General features: G+C 39.8%; 1 long non-coding RNA gene and 1 pseudogene across 1 annotated transcript; both read left to right on the top strand.

The window, feature by feature from the left end:
- Positions 1-237: 237 nt before the first annotated feature.
- Positions 238-2250, top strand: LOC148098569 (uncharacterized). The gene is made up of 2 exons (XR_015720725.1): positions 238-350; positions 1518-2250. It is a non-coding gene; the product is annotated as an uncharacterized LOC148098569 (long non-coding RNA).
- An 11112-nt stretch (positions 2251-13362) lies between these two features.
- On the top strand, positions 13363-17018 carry LOC148098568 (uncharacterized; annotated as a pseudogene).
- The last annotated feature ends 266 nt before the right edge of the window (positions 17019-17284 follow it).

The raw sequence follows: 17284 nt of genomic DNA, 5'->3' as shown, positions 1-17284 counted from the left end.
TTTAAAGTACCTTTTTTGCACGATACTTTTTACTTTTACTTGAATACATTTGTGAAGAAGAAACGGTACTTTTACTCCGCTACATTTGCAAAATTCGACTCGTTACTTTTGAAAAAATAATTAGTTTAACACATTAGATAACATGCTGCCAGTGGAGTTTCCGGTAACGTTTTTACCAATCAGATGTGGCCATGCAGTCACATGACCAGTTTGAAACTGTGGCGGGCAGAAAAAAAGTAAAAGCAGTACAAAAGAACAGCTATGTCTTCAGTGTCGGTGTCTTCAGTGAGAGCCAAAACAAACCAACTTTTCAGCGTGAAAAAACTCCGCTCGTGTAATCTGAGGAAACGGTAAGTTTTCTCTAAATATCTTTTTAGCTGTGGTTAGCTGGATGTCAGTCTTATGTTACAGCAGCTGTGTTGAGCTCGAGCTGCGAGTCATATTTTCGGCGCTACGTTGTAGTGAGATAAGTTTGTGGGTGTTTTGTGCAGCTTTGGCTGTCTTTTTAACTGCTCGCTGGTTAGCTAGCGTGAGCTATAAGCTAACAGCTAGCCTGGTTAATGACGCAAGAGTTCAACGCACATGCAAACAGCTAGTCTCTATTGCTTTAACTGTTAAAACAGAAGGCAATACTGTGGGTGACAGGGTTTATTATGTGAAAAAGCAGCTTGTTTATTTTAAACAGTCTGCATTAAGCTGGGCAAACACTGCATTTTTTTCAGTCACGTTATTCAGCTCCTGCTCAAACTGTACAATTGAATCGCAGGGGTTAGAAGTTCATAGGTCACAATGCAGGGTCTCACACTTACAGCCTGATGCTCTGATGCGACCTGAGTGCTCAAACTGTGCGTCCATAACATGAAGCTTATCATACAAAATCTGTCTCTCGCTCTCCCTCTCTCTGTCTTACAGAGACACACACACCACGACCATCAACTTTGCTAAATTACTAATGGAAAACATTGACCAGGCAGCTGCAATTGAGCAGCAGTGTCCATCCAACTCTTTTCATGGTTGTTGTAGTCGTCACAATTTTGTGAGGCCACATTGAAAAGCCTCGGATAAGGAAGCGTAGTACGGAAGCGTAGAGCTGCCACCCAGGCAAAAGAAAAATAGAAAAGTATATTGTTCTAACAATATACTTTTCATGTTTGTACAACATACTATCATGTTAGTACAATATACATAATTATCACGTTCGTACAACATAAATATTATATAGGCTACATCGCAGCTCCAGTCTCAGCTTCCATCAATGTCTTTCTAGTCTTTTCCCAGAGTAACAGCCAAACAGCAGGACCCATTGGCTAGCACTGCTTAGCCTTGCACGCATTCTTATTTTAAACTTAATCTGGAATTCATTGCAAACTGTTTGTGCGGGATATGAATGACAGGATTTTGTTTTTCTACAAGAGTTAGTAAAAAACATCTCTTCTTGCCAAACATCTGCAGCTTGGCAGTGTATGCAGCATAATGACCAGACCTAATTCTTTTGAAAACCATACATCTTTCCACAGGTCTCAACCTCATCAGACATCACCTAAACTCAGAGCTGGATGAGGCCAGCACAAACAGCGGCCTATTCGACGAAGATGATGGATCCATGGGGTTAGGAAAGCCAGAAGCAGGGGAACTGGAGAGGTACCTTTCATGTCCATTCACTGGAGGTGTGGTTCTATTGCATGGCGTTCCTCACATCAAGAAGCTGTCGATCAAAATCAACACAGCTCTTCATGCGTCTGGAGCTTGTGAAGGACTTCTCAGTCATGCAGGACTCCTGTTCACTGCTAAGCAGTTACAGCTTCACAGAAAGAACCTTGAGAGCAAACTGCTGCTGAAGCTTAACCATCACTTCACTGAGTAAAGAAATGGCACATTTTTGCTAAATATGCAGAAATAAATGCACACCCATACAATTTATTGTAAACTGAGTTGCCTTGTATGTACATATGTTGAAGATGCCTCGTTCTGTTTTCTCTGAGGTTGCTGTGCTATTTGGAGCAAAAATGAATATAAAGTTTACAGCATATCTTGTCACTGAAAATTGTTTGCACTGTCTATATATTTATATTATTTACTGTAGGCACTGGTGAAAAAAAGCTTTATGTTGTGAAAAACTGAAATCTGGAAATTTTTGTTTTGTTGATCTTTTTACATATATTCCTGTTGAAAATACTAAAATTTGTATATTTATTTATTTTTGTTTGTCTGATAACATTTATTTAAAAAATAAATCCGACATTTCAAACAGTTAATTGCTACTTGAGTAGTCTTTTCACCAAGTACTTTTTTACTCTTACTTGAGTAACATTTTTGAAGACTTGAGTAATAATATTTTAAAGTAATGCTACTCTTACTTGAGTACAATTTTTGGATACTCGACCCACCTCTGCATTTAACTATATACACCTATACAGTCCCTGGCACCAAAACAAGCCCCTATCCTAATTGGGACACATTCAATCTTTCTCTTAATAGTTGAGAACATAAAGCCAACACAAAACACAACACAAAGCAACAATGAAAACCAGCACAAAAAGACTTCTGTAAAGTGATTCATAAAGTGATCACCACAGAAAAAATTAATGCAAGCCAAACTATATCTAGTTGGTATCCCCCAAGACCATGCACCAGTGTAGGCTCCTTCCTCATTATAGAGGTGAAAAGTGCAGTTAAAAGTATAATAATATGTATATTTTATTTTTCTTTCTTTAACTGACATTGATTACCTAAACATGCAATTTAGATCAGTGGTGGCATCAGTACAAAGACAGCACGCCAGTCATGTCACATGTAGCGCTGTGAGATATGGCCAAAATCTCATATCCCGATATAAGAATTCTATCGTCCCGATAACGATATAAATCACAAAAATGTAACATTTTCTGTAAATTCTGTGAATCTCGGGCAGCTCGACTTGCGGGAAGTGTTTCCAGCTGCGCGTCATGTACCTCGATGCATGAAACTATACATTTTTAGACATAAGTTGTAACAGCCGCCATTTTCTTTGTGAGTATTTATTACATGGCGTGCTGCGGGGAAAAGCCTGTTCTAAGGTTTGAGTCTATGGTTTATTTTTTAGCACCAGGCGGCTCTTTTTTACTTCTCATCCGTAAATAATCTGCTCTTTCACGTGATTCAGTTTATTTTGAAAAGTCTCAACAGGATCTTGAGCTTTATTGTGAAAGGTTTATGTGGAACATAAACAAGCAGACACGCAATGGTTTTACCGTCGTTGTTGCTAACGACAACGCATAAAAACAGGCGCTTGTCCGTCCGTAGTGTGGTTATATAAAATATAAGAGAAAGAGAGAACTTTAAGAAATTAATATAGCAACTACAGTGACCATCAAAACGATGAAAAATATTGCCGTAAAGAGTTGATTTTGCGACACCACGAAACAAAAGATAGCGTAAAATGAAACGATAGACGTTTTTATATCGTCATCCGATATATATCGCTATATCAAACAGCCCTAGTCACTAGTGATGTGTTTTACCCATTACATACATTTAGGTTTTTCCCGTTGGACAAGACGGTTGCTTCCCTTTGCCTTTGGGTCTAGGAAAGGAAATTGAATGTCATTTGTGCCTATCTGCCAAACAACAGTTTACAGTGCCCAGCATCCTTACAGTCACTGGTAGGGGTTCTGAACAGTGTGTGTGAGGAGTTCGGAGAGACCATGCAACAAGACTTTCAGTTGGAAGGAGGAGTCTTTTCAGGCTTGGTTAGCCTGCAGGACTCCAGTGGGAGCTGACAGGTACCAGCAGGCTAAGCAGCGTGGTGCTCTGGCAGTTGCTAATGCAAAAGCTCGGGCATGGGAGGAGTTTGAGATAGCAGGGATAGCTAAACTGCCCACTGCTTCACTGAGTGAATGGGTTAAATGCAGAGACGAATTTCCCCATGGGGATCAATAAAGTATACATTACACATTATCATATTTGATGAGACTAAAACCACTTCGAGGCCAACTGAAAGTCTTTATACAAACTATCAGTCATGATCAGTCATCATCAGTTAGTCCAGTGGTTCCCAAACTTTTTTTGCTAGGCCCCCCTTTCCTTTACAAGAAAAATGTTTGGGCCCCCCCCCACCTAAACCCCCTGCACAAACACATCCTCCAACCACACACACTCATATTTTGTTTTCAAACTCCATTGCGGTTTATTTCACACCTCAGACATTTAGTAAACTATTAAGCAAATACAAGTAAACTGCAATAAATTACAGGTAGTAATAAAATACACTGCTAACTCTTTTACGCTACGTCCACACCTACACAGGTATTTTTGAAAACGCAGTTGTTTCTGTGCGTTTGGACCTTTCATCCACACGTGAATGGCGTGTCAAATCACCGAAAACTGAGATTTTTTGAACTCCTTTTTTGCGTTTACGTGTGGACGAGGAATACAGAGTTCATCATGCAACATCAAAGGTATGTGCCTTTTTTCACATCACGCTGTGCGCCACGTTATTGTTTACATGAGATGAATTGCAGAATGGCAGATAGAGACAAAATACTGTTACTGTTAATCTTACTATCTTCTGTTTTTACACGCTTAAATTTACACACGCAGTTACTGTCCCTCCATTTAGAAAGGCAGAGGCATCATGGTGTAATTATTTTACGTGTAGTTGTTTTTTTCCTGAGTAATAATGTTCAACATTACTAACAATACATTTTTCAAAAAATGCCTCTCTGTGCAAAAACATAAACAACTGTGAGATGCTGTTTGTCCATGATTTGAACCGAGGGAACAAATTGTGGCAGGATCAGCCTGATATTATTTGTATCCCACTGTAACTTTACTGTATAAAGAGCTAACATCTCCAAAATGTCAGTAGTTAGTCATTACAAGAAGTGTTTGTGAACTAAAAATCAAGAATGTGGGATACTGTTTGTCCGTGATTTGGAGAGCCCAGCGTGTGCTCCCGACACAGGGAAAAACAATTCTGCAGAGGAGACCTACCTTGGCACTTGTTCAGGTGAAGCCAAAGGGAAGATATGCTTCACCATATTTTCAAGTCTTTGGCTTGGAAGGAAGTTGGTTTGGAAACATATTTTGCGATGCTTCATCTCCTGCTTTGCGTTTGTGTGGGCAAAAACCTGTCCATTATGCTAGCAGTGTCCAAGCATTCTCTTTTTTTTTTTTTTTTCATACCACACCACCCCCCCCCCTGCAATGGCTCTGCGGGCCCCACACTTTTCAAACCTCGAATTCAGGCGGAACAATGTGGCTTTTGTCTTGCCCATTGACATTAGATAAGCTCTTCATCCCATCAAAGATATTTATGGGTGCTGGGGAGTTTGTTCAACTAATCTACATGTGTTATGTGGACTTGAAGAAGGAATTTGACTGGATCCCTTGGGGTCCGTTGGAGGTGCTTCGGGAGTATGGGTTATCTGGCCCATTGTTACGGGCCATTCAGTCCCTAGTTTTTATAGATAGATGTTTCTAGGCATAGCTGTTCATTATTAATTTTATATATAAATGATATATATAATGTTACCAAACTGTTAAAATGTGTTTTGTTTGCCGATGATACCAATCTATATTACTCAGGTCAAAACCTTGAGCAGCTTTTGACTACAGTGGAAAAGAAGTTAAATATAAGGCTGGGCAATATGGCCTAAAATCCATATCGCGATATAATTTGAAGCACATGCGGTAACGATATATACACACTATAAGGCACACTTAAAATCCTTTAATTTTCTCAAAAATTGAGAGTGTGCCATTCTGGTTGTGCTTACTGACCTCAAACTGATTTTGGCAGGCAGAAATCTGTTTAAAAATGTTTTAGTACAACTTTGGTAAGCCGCACTGCTTGATGGATTGTCAGAGCATTACGGCTGCTGTGGTGAGGCGCTTCGCGGAGTAATCTGGGTCCAAAACTTCGTCCGCTTCAGGTCCCAAAGTCAAACAAACACTGAGAGTTAAAAACGGTCTGAATTCTTTCATCTTTAATAAAATCATCAGTGTTGCTGCTTTACCAGGTGCAACAATTATGTTTAACATCCATGCATCCATGAAAACAGAATTTATTAAATTTAATGGAGTTACAAGTTAACAGGAAGTTAGCTCGCTAGTTTCCACCTTAACATGACATACCATGTTCTGACTGAGAGATTTTTGAAACTAATTAAAACGTACAGCTCTGCTACCACTTCCAACATAAATGAAGACAGAAAACTAAACAGCAGTGGCGTTTGCAGGGTTACTGAAGTTGGACTACCTGGTATATAATGTTGTGCTACGTGATTGCTAGCGACACAGCTATGTTAGCATAACATTAGCACAGTAAAGCTGGAGGATGAATGCCAACTTTTTTTCCACTTGATAAAAGTTAACGTTAGGACAAATGCAATCGCATAGCAGGATGCTATACATAGGGCAAACTTCAGTCAGGAGAACAACTGAGATCATTCATCCACAATACGAGGTTAGTTATTAATATACTGCAACAACATGGGAATAGAGCAGCTGCGAGAGAATTCAACATTAATGAATCAATGTTACGGAAGTGGAGGAAGCGCAGTTTTTGGCTTTCCCCATATTTCAAAGGTGCTTCATCTCTTTGCTATGACTGTCACTCGGCATAATTTGCAGATGATAATGGTTGTAGCTGCTGCGATGCTTTCGACCAAAACAGGCGCAGCTTGATGACATCATCAACATGCACTATTGTGATAGAGCGGTATAGTCAAAATCTCTATCGTTGGCCAAATTTATATCGTTTCTATCGTATATTGTTTATATCGCCCACCCCTAGTTAAATATATGAAAAATTTGGTTTGATATAAATAAGTCATTGTTAAATATAAATAAAACAAAATGTATTATTTTTTGGAATCGGACAACTAAAAAATATGGTTAAAATCAAGGTTAATGGAATTGAAATTGAAAGAGTGTACAAAAATAAATTTCTTGGAATAATAATAAAAGTTTTTTTGGAAGTCTCATATAACCCATGTGAAAACAAAATAGTCAAAAACCATTGCTATTCTCCACAAAACAAAGCATGTCCTAAACTAGAAATCATGATATACGCTTTATTGTTTTTATATCCATATATGACATATTGCCTAGAGATATGGGGCAATGCCTATAAAACCAATGTAATGCAATGCCTATAAAACCAGTACTCCGTGCTGGGGCTCTGGCTGGGCCTTGGGGGCTTCGGTCCTCGTCGGTGTGTCGCCGAGGTTGTGGGCGGGTGGGTGCACGGGGGCTCAGCCCTGGCGCAGGGGGCCTCTTGTGCATCGGCCTAACCGGGGGGCTCTTGAACCGGCAGGGAGGTTGTTCCATCTTTGCAGGAGTCCACTCTGCAGGTGGGGGAGAGACATAGGAGAGGTGGAGAATAAACTTAACCTGGGTGTCTGTGTCTTGTGTAGTCTGGGAGATGATTGAATGTTGGGGTGGGTACAGTTTCCTCTGCGGTGGGGTGGGGTGGGCTGCCCCGGGTCCTGTGGGGCTTGGCGGTGCTGCTGCCGTAGGCCCCGGTCTGGATGGGCCTGGGCTCCCTTGCCTTGGTGGATACCAGGGGACGGGGGTGCATATTGGGGTCAGCGGGGGAGCTGGCCCTAGGGAGGGACACCCTCCCCTCCCTTCTTTTCCTCCCCATCCCCGGCTGCCTCCCTCTTCCCGCTCCACCACACCCACCCACACAGGTAGGGCTTTGGGGTGCGGGTGTGTCACCAGGGTGCAGGGGAGACATTCCCCCCCCTCTGTCCTCTTCTGGCCACCTGTGCCTCAATTTTATCTCACAACTTAGACATCCACATTACTTACACTCTCATAACACACACACATATATATATATATATAGGGCCTTGAGGGTGGGCACGTTAACGGCGTCCAGTAGACGGTCTGTGTATTCAAACCTACCTCTGGCGCCGGTGCCCACCTCTCAATTTTAAATCCATGTAGACATTGAGGGTTCTCGGGAGGGGCCGTGCTAACACCTGCTGCTCTCTGGCAGCAGCACCATGCTCTCCCTTGTTTTAAATACACTTTAGAGCAACACGCAGCAACACTACACTTGAGCGGGAGGAGGGAGGTATGGGGTCTTAACACACCACCGTTCTCTGCTAGCCATCGGGGCGGGGGGGCTGGGAAGAGATGCTGGCTGTCCGATTGGCCTCCCTGCTGCTGCGGAGCCTGGGGCGGTCTGCTTGCCTCCACCCCGGAGGGAAGGGTAACATCTCTTGGGTCTGGGTGCCGTTTCCATCTCTGGGGGTGGATACCTGGACCCGGGGTATAGAGTATGTTTGGGGAGTGTGATTGTGTGTACATGTCCATTTACGTTTATTCCTACGTTGGGTGAGTGCTGAGTGTTTCTATATGTGTGCATGAGGGTGGGAATGCATGTCTGTGTCTGTGTGTGCCTGTTTGTCTGTGTCTATATGTCAGGTCGGGTCTTAGACTCCACCTCTCTGGGAACTCCAAGGCCCTCCAAAGTGTGGAGGCCTATCTCCCCTCACCACACTCCCTGCCGGTGACTGATGCCCTCGGGGGTCGGTGCATTGTTGGTTCTTGGTGTCCGGGGCTGGGCGCTCGGGTATGTACCAGCTCACTCCCGGTGGCTACTTGGCGGGGCCTGGCACCTGCTGCTCGGTCAGGCCTCTTCCGGGGCGCGGGGGGCCCTCGGGCCTCCGGCCTCTGTGCCTGCGGCTCGGTTCACTCTGGCACAGCTGGCTGCCGGCGGAGCCGGCGGGCACGCCGGTGCAGCCCCCTCTAGCTTCTGCCCGGTGGCTACTGGGTGACCCCTCGTCTGGGGATCCTCAGCCCTTCCCATGAAGGTGGCACGGATGCCCCTCCGGTGGTCCTCCTTGGGCTCTTGCACTCTGGGGCCTCTGGATGTCTGGGGCCTGGATCTCCTCCATGCCTGCTTCATGCCCTGGGGGGACGGGGCTATGGCTCTCTACATCCTCTAGCAGACCATTACATGGGGAAACCATTTGAATACAAGCGCGCCGATCCACACAGGTGTGCACATGGGTGTTCACTGTTCGTAGACTTAAATCACACCTTTCTTGGCTGCTACTTCAAAGCACATTGTGCGCTGTCTGTCCTGCGTGCTGCACAACAACATTCAATATTTAGTATTTACTGCTGTTTACACTTAGCTAGATTAATGCGATGGTGTTGTGTATAGTATGTTGCTTTGTTTTGTTTTTTTGCTTGTTTTCTATTCTTTTTCTCTCAACAGGTGATCCCGGAGATATTTTTTCTTCCCCCCTTTCTCACTGTCCCTCTCCCCTTTTGTTTTTCTTTTCCTTCCTCTTTCTTTCTCCCTTTCCTATCCCTCACTCATGTCTGTCCCATCTGTAACAACTGAAAATAAAATAAATAATAAAAACAAAGGTCGATCAAATGGACCAATACGGCAATGCCATGATGATCCATTTGGCAAAATAAATCCATTGGGTATCCTTGTTGGTCTTCAGACAACAATTCTGACGGCTAAAGAACCAAATGGGACAGGCGGAAAAGAAAAAAAAAAAAAAAAAAAAAAAAACCCAATGTACTTCCTATCTTTAAGTTACAAAAAAGAGCTATAAGAATTCTGAATCAATAAAGCTATAGAGAACCAACTAACATTTTGTTTATTAAATGAATTGTATGATCTAGTTGAATAATAAATGGCACAGATAATGTACAAAGCACAAAATAAAATGATTTGCTGCAGTACTCAGAAGCTGTTTGAAGCCAGAGTGAGTCGATATTACTTGAGGGGAACAGATTAAAAAAATAATACAAAAACTAGATAAGAACAAACATAAAGCAAAGATGTGTTTGTGTTAGAGATGTCAATTTGTGGAATAGTTATGACAGTGACTTAAAAAGGTGTAGTTCACATTCCTCGTTTAAAAACATGTTTAAAACTACAGTATTGGAAAAATATATAAATGAAGAATGAAGAAGAGTAATCATGACAGTGCTGAAATTCTTGGTTCTTTTGCCTGGATTATTGTTATGAAATCTAAATTAATGTATTTTCTTATCTAAGATGGAAGTCTTATTATTGTTTTGTTTTGTTCTTTTGCTTCAAGCCTTGTGTAAATGAGCTGCTTGCAGGTTTGGCATAACAAGCATGTGCTTCAGCAGATACCTTTGATTAGCCTTCTCTCGTGTTTTCTCCTGTATTCATTGAGAGATTTGAATGGTAACACATAGAAAATAACAATAATAAATACTAATAATAATAATAATGAAGAAGGAGGTGATTTCCTCCAGAAAACTCCACAGTGTTCCTCAGCAGCTCCCTGTAGGATACTAACATCATTAATTCTCTCCTCATCCTCAATGTCTTTCTTTCTTCATTGACTGTTCAGCTTTTGACAGTTTTCTTTTTGCACAAGATCCCCTTTTACCCACTTTGCTAAACTTATATGCTTATATGCTATATATATATGCTTCAGTGAAGTGAAGTTTCCTCATCTGCCGTTATTTTGTTGTTTCTCCATTTCACAAACATAGGCTACTTTTGTGAATGTTAGAAGTGAATATAATAGAAAATTATTTAGAAAAATTAAAAGTTCATAAGAAGCCTATGTGTTTTACCCTTATATTTAATTTCCACTGGCACTATGGGATATTTAATGTCCCCATGCACACACATCTAACTTCCACCCACTCTGCCTTCAGCAATGGCCCCTGGCAAACCAGGATTTGATGGACCAACCATGGTTTACATTTGTGAGTGTTAGAAGTGAATATAATAAAAAAATGATTTAGAAAAATTAAATTTTTAAAGTTCATAATGTGACCATAATGTGACCATAATGTGACTACTGTTACTGAGACTGATTCCAATGATGATTCAGGTTATCTACCCTGTTCCCGTTAAAATAATCCAGCATCTGACTTTAAAGGACTATGCACTTCCACTTACACACACTACTGCTGATATCTTAATTTGCATCTTCTAAGTAAGTTCACTGCTCCACAATTTTGCAAAGAATTATGTGCCATGCCTTTTTTTTATTCAGCTCCAATTTCAATCGAAATAATTCGGCAAAGGGGAAAGAGCAAAATCTTATTTGACTTGGTTTGCTTGCTACATAGGCCCGTGTGCCTGTCAAGGAAAATAGAATGCACTCACAGGTAAAACCTCCGTGACATTTGCTATTTTTTGACAATATTTTCTTCTTTAGTATTTACACTGAGACCAGAAGAAACTCAAGAAATTAAACAGGGGTCATATCCACTGACTTCCAATCATGACAGAACTACGGTGGCTGGGAAGTGCAAATCGCAACAAATTAAAAAAATGCAACAAATTAAAAACCCGCAACAAATTACAAAAACCCGCAACAAATTAAAAAACCCTGCAACAAATTAAAAAAAACCCCACAACAAATTACAAAAACCCGCAACAAATTTAAAAAACCTGCAACAAATTAAAAAAACCCACAACAAATTAAAAAACCCCACAACAAATCAAAAACCCCCACAACAAATTACAAAAACCCGCAACAAATTAAAAAAACCCGCAACAAATTAAAAAACCCCACAACAAATTACAAAAACCCGCAACAAATTAAAAAAACCCGCAACAAATTAAAAAACCCCACAACAAATTAAAACCCCCACAACAAATTACAAAAACCCGCAACAAATTAAAAAAACCCACAACAAATTAAAAAAAAAACACAACAAATTAAAAATTCTTGACGGAAAGGGATTGTCTGAAATACCGGATGTGACACAACGATTAGGATATTTGTAGCTCAGAAAAGTGGTTCGGGATGTCAACAAACGTCAAGAAACGCACTCCTCACAGCGCTTCCTCATTACCCTAACGGTGCTCGCTGCACTACATAGAGAACCGGAAAATGTTTTGCCCGTTTTGTGGCGTTAGCTTCAGCCTCTTCACCCCTTTTTGTGCTTCCTGTGGACGGTCTCTGGAGCTTTTGCGGGACACAGACCAGGCTGAAGGATCAGACTCCCCAGGGACATCAAAACAAACAGAAAATTCTGAACAAAGTCATTTTGATATATTACTCACTTTTTGTTCTCTTCAGACAGTCTATGCTAGTTCAGTTAAATAGCACGTTTGTTTACCATTTTGGCTCCGGTTTCTTTCTATGTTTGCTTATACTGTATTCTCGTCTACGTTTAGTAATAGAGAGTGCTTATAACCCCGTTTTGATGTTAAACGTTTTTCATTCAACCAGAACAAACATGTCTGTCATACCCTCCTGACTACCAGCAATGCAAATTTGTCCTCTGTAGAGCACCTTTCTAAATCTGAATATCTCCCATGCACTGCATGCTACAGAATTGCCTCCTTTTGGTATCTACAGAGGACATTTAGGGCTTTCCAATGATACCAAATGTGAAGGGGTGGAGCTTTGGGAACTTTAGTTTTTTCATTAAGGAACATGGCGGCCATCGCTGCAAGCACATTTTATGGGAAGAAGAAAAGTAAGTGCATAAAACTTCTTACTGAGCAATTTTTAGCTATAAATGTTGTTAACATATTTTAAATAAGTCTCTTAATAACACATTAAAACAAAGTATGCTTAATTCTAACTTCATTTTAGTATAGTATTGAAGTGTTTAAAAAATGTCCTCCGTAGTGGACATTTGTAGTCATTTCCTCCATTTTGTTCTGTTTTTTTAAATGACCAGAAAAGGAGTCCTTTTTAGAAGCAGAAAGAAATTTATTGCAGTTTGATGAGGGAAACCCAGATCTTGAGTTGTCTGATGAAGAAGATCATAGGGAATAAGCCCTCGAAGAAGAAAGAAGGAGGAGCATCAGAGATGGTACTCCTGACCTGAACTTGCTGTCATTAAGTGGTTGGACAACAAGCCAGTTGTCATGGCATCCTCTGCCTATGGCAATCAACCTCAGGACAGACGCACAAGATGGTCTAAGAAAAACAAAAGGTTTGTCCATGTGCCAAGTCCACTGGCAATTGCTGAGTACACTACCAATATAGGTGACGTGGACCTTGTTGCCGAATGTTGAGTTTCTACAGGATGGTCTCTCACACTCAGAAATTGACAGTATGTGCAGTTCTCTACTTTTTGATCTGGCAATCACCAACTTGTGGCTTCAGTATAGCAATGGCTTGCAGTTTTGGGGGAAGAAACCACTACAGTTCCTTGAGTTCAAACTTCTCCTTGGTGAAGAGTTGAAGCAAATATTTGCCATCAAAGTGTATTTTTACATGTTTGGCCTTCCAACGTCCTCTGCAGTGGACATGTGATATCTAAAAAATGTAAACTTTTTTTTCCCAAAAAATTATTTCAGTCTTCTAATTACCTTACAAACATTGGGGGATTTAATTTTTTTTTTGATTGGACAACATTTTTTTTTCCTGGTAGTCAGGAGGATACAAGCAGTTCATGGAGTCCAAAAAATCAAAATCCAAAGAGCGTCAGGCCTTCAGCTGTGGAGCAAAATTAAAACTCAAGCAACAGAGTAAACCTGTCAAGGTAAGCCATCACAGGTAAATTTATACACGAGGATTTGGCAATTATTCTTAAAGTGATCTTGCTTTTATTATTTGTTTCTAGATCAATATAGGAATAATGGTGTCACAACAAACGGACTTAAAACCACTAAGAGGGAAAACACTGTCCTTATTTATTACAGCCCCTGACCTCTTGAAGCAGGCTGTAGAAAAAATGATAACATTCAACAAGGACTTGGTGGAGGGACCATATGTCCTTTTGTATCCCGACTGCACAGAGGTGATAAATGTGCCTGGGACAGAAAGGCCATTCCGATTGGCAGACTACAAAGAGGAAATAGGAAAGAACTACAACAGGATTTTTCTTTTCATTTGCCCAGAGAGCCACTTCAAACAAGGTTTGTTAATTTTATATTTTGATGTGTTTACATATACAACAACTAATAATGTGTTTATTTTCTCAGCTCTGATTGCAGAGGATGGTACCTCAGACTCAGACCTTGAGATTGTGATTACATCAAGAAGCACAGCTGAGTTCAACCAGGCAGACACATTGGTGTGTACTTTTTTTTCCCTCTCCACCATGCCAGAGGCCTGTGAGTGACCCTGGCTGAGTGCTCTATTTTTTTTCTCTATAATGATCATAATTCTGTAACATCCATGGGTGGATTATTTTCATTGTGTGATTGTATGTTCTTTAAAAAAAAAGTATTGATGAACTATCTAAATGCGATACGAAGTTGGTGAAAGCTTTGAAAAGTGCATATTTTTCATCTTAGGTTTTCAAACCACAAGACCAGAGTACCCCTAATGGTAAACATGCAGAGAAGGAGTAAGTTATTTCAGAGCTTGTTCTGCTATATATTAGAGTTGGGCAATACAATATTTTCTCATGTCACAATATTTCTTTGTTTTATTTCAGGGAATATTGATATACATCACAATTTAAACAGCTAGATTTGTACATATTAAATGTGCCATTGCTCATAAATATTTAAATATTTATTTCCTGTCATAAGTTCAGACAGACAGATGTATTAACATATTACATCCATTTCAGATAACTAAAAAAAGGTACATGTTAAAAACTATATAAAAAGTCAGGGATAAAGATTTCCAGTTTTAAAAGACAACAAACACCAGATCACTCAATTGCTTGGTCAATTACATTTAAAAACAAAAAAAGAATGATTCTAAAAATAAATCTTAGTTTACAGTAAGTTTTACAGGAGAACAGACATAAAATTGACAAAGTTTTTGTCAATATCATATGAATAAGCTAAGAAATAAAAGAAAATTCTCCTAATCTCTCCTTGTATATTTATTTTAATGGTTGGTTTAGATGCAAATGGTGCCCAAACATTTCCACGTGTGGCGCTGCTACTTCACTGTGCTGCAGGTAACAAGTCACCCTAACTGGACATGACGCTGTTCCCAGAGCGATTGGTTGCTGCGCTACTTGATAAGGATTGACTATTCTTATGTCAATGAAAAAAAGAGGGATTAGAGGAATAAGCAGCATATAAAATGGATGGATGGCTCTATTGCAATAGTCTCATATTTCCATTGAGAAAAAAGTATACTGCAATACATATTGTTGTTATTTTATTGCCCCGTCCTAATATAAATATTTATTGGTTTCATAGCATTTTTATAATGTTGGTATCATAAAAAATATTAAACTGTATGAGCTACTTATCTGGACATTTTAATTCCAATACTCTCATTCTGTTTCAGATATGCTCCAGGACCTTCATCTACCATACAGCTATGTCAGGTATTTGGGCAATTTATGTCAGCATGAGGTTTTTTGCTATTGTTAAAATAATAATATGCTATGTATGTTTATGTACAGTATGCAATTTTTGTTGTTGTTGTTTTTCACATTGTAATATCTGATACAGAGGATTTTGATCACCAAAGCGAAACAAATCCAGTCATGAGTCCCAATAGGTAAATAAAATTGTGTCTTATAAGCAGTGTTGGTCAAGTTACTTGAAAAAAGTAATCAGTAACTAATTACTGATTACTTCCCCCAAAAAGTAATCCCGTTACTTTACTGATTACTTATTTTCAAAAGTAATTAATTACTTAGTTACTTAGTTACTTTTTAAAAACACGATTTACAACCTGAATAGGTGATAAAGCGATAGATCTTTCAGCCCAATTCTACTTTTTCTACATAATCCATCATACAAAATGTAATCAAATGGAAAAGTCCCTTTTTAAAACTTGTTTTATTAGTTTTAATCTTTTAACTTTATGCATCAAGCAAAAATTTAATTATATGCAACATTCTCTGACTGGAAGAAATTTGTTTAATATTTAAACCTATTTTCTGCACATTCCAGCACATAAAATAAAATATTTTTTGTGTTTACACTCACTCTTTCAAATAAATGCAAGTAAAACACAGCAGAAAATAAATAAAGTCAAAGACTCAGCGGTCCTTTTGCTCTATTTTCACCTGTAAAGCAGGTGGGCGGAGGTTTACCTTGGTGCAGGTGTGCCGCAGCGGTCAGTGGAAGAATCCGCGAGTTTCTCTGTGAATTTCCCATTACGTCATAGCGCACTCTGCGTTTGCACGGAAGTTTAGGGGTTTTTTTCGCTGTAAAAAGAAGTTTTCTTCCCACGCACAACGGACACTAATTTTTATGTCACTTTTTATGGAATCAAACTCAAAGTAAGGTCAGTACTTCCACGCTTTAAACGCTGCACGCTCATACTCTCTCCCGCACTCGATATATTATCCATTGTTGCTCTGTACACAGCTGTTTTCACAAACGTCGCACTTGCTTACGTCACTGTCATGAGACATTCTCGCAAAAAATCATGGTTTTAGTAATGCACTAACGCAGCGTTCCTACGGGAAAGTAACGGTAATCCAATTACTGTTTTTGCAATAGTAATCCCTTACTTTACTCGTTACTTGAAAAAAGTAATCGGATTACAGTAACGCGGTACAAGTACCGCGTTACTGCCCATCTCTGCTTATAAGTAATTTTAAACCTGTAACTACAGTACACGTTTGGGTTTGTGAAATGGGTAAAGATAGTTATAGGGTGAATACAAGTTTTTCTAATGTTGGAATTATAATTTCTCAACAGACCTGTGTGCCCCCTGCATTGAGGACGAGGATGAAGAGCTGGTTGAAGTTGCTTCACCGATTGATTACAAAGCACTGTAAAATATCAAATACTACTTCAAATAACAACGCTAAATTGTATAGTCTTGCATTCTGTCTTTCATTTTTGTGATTACAGGGAAGATGTTAACATTACTCTACCTGACATCATTGCAAACTTATCCAGTGCTATTCATCATGGAAGTGTCAGCAGATTCAACATCTAAAGAGCAAATGTCTGGGATGGAGCAGTCAGGGGTTTCAGGTGGTTGTCATACTCTGAAACCAATGACATGCTGGTTAAATTTACTGATGATGCTGGCATTCTAGAAGAAGGACTTGATGTAGGTGGCCCAAAACGAGAGTTTTTGAGTCTGCTAATGAAACACATGAAAGATCGTCCCATTTTTGATGGACCAGAAGGACATCGATTCCTCGTCTACAATGCAAAGGGTATGCAATGATCAGATGTTTGATAAATTTAATTTAAAGACATTTTTGGGACCGGTACCGGTCCGTGAGTCGTTTGGTACCGGGCAGCGAGAGTTGAGGCTCAGGTGTGAAATGTATGGTTTTCAGGGTTTTTATCGGTTTTCAGCGTTATTTTGTTATCGTTTTTATCGTTAACTCGGTTTTCCTGGGTCTTTTCACATGTGTTATGAATAAATTTTCTTTTTTTCGGTACCGGTACTAGTTTTATTTTGTTGTATTTATCCGCGACACCTTAAAG

Source organism: Neolamprologus brichardi, chromosome 15 (assembly GCF_056152115.1).
Source record: "Neolamprologus brichardi isolate AB-2024 chromosome 15, ASM5615211v1, whole genome shotgun sequence".
Lineage (NCBI taxonomy): Eukaryota > Metazoa > Chordata > Actinopteri > Cichliformes > Cichlidae > Neolamprologus > Neolamprologus brichardi.
This window is presented reverse-complemented; position numbering and strand designations above follow the sequence as displayed.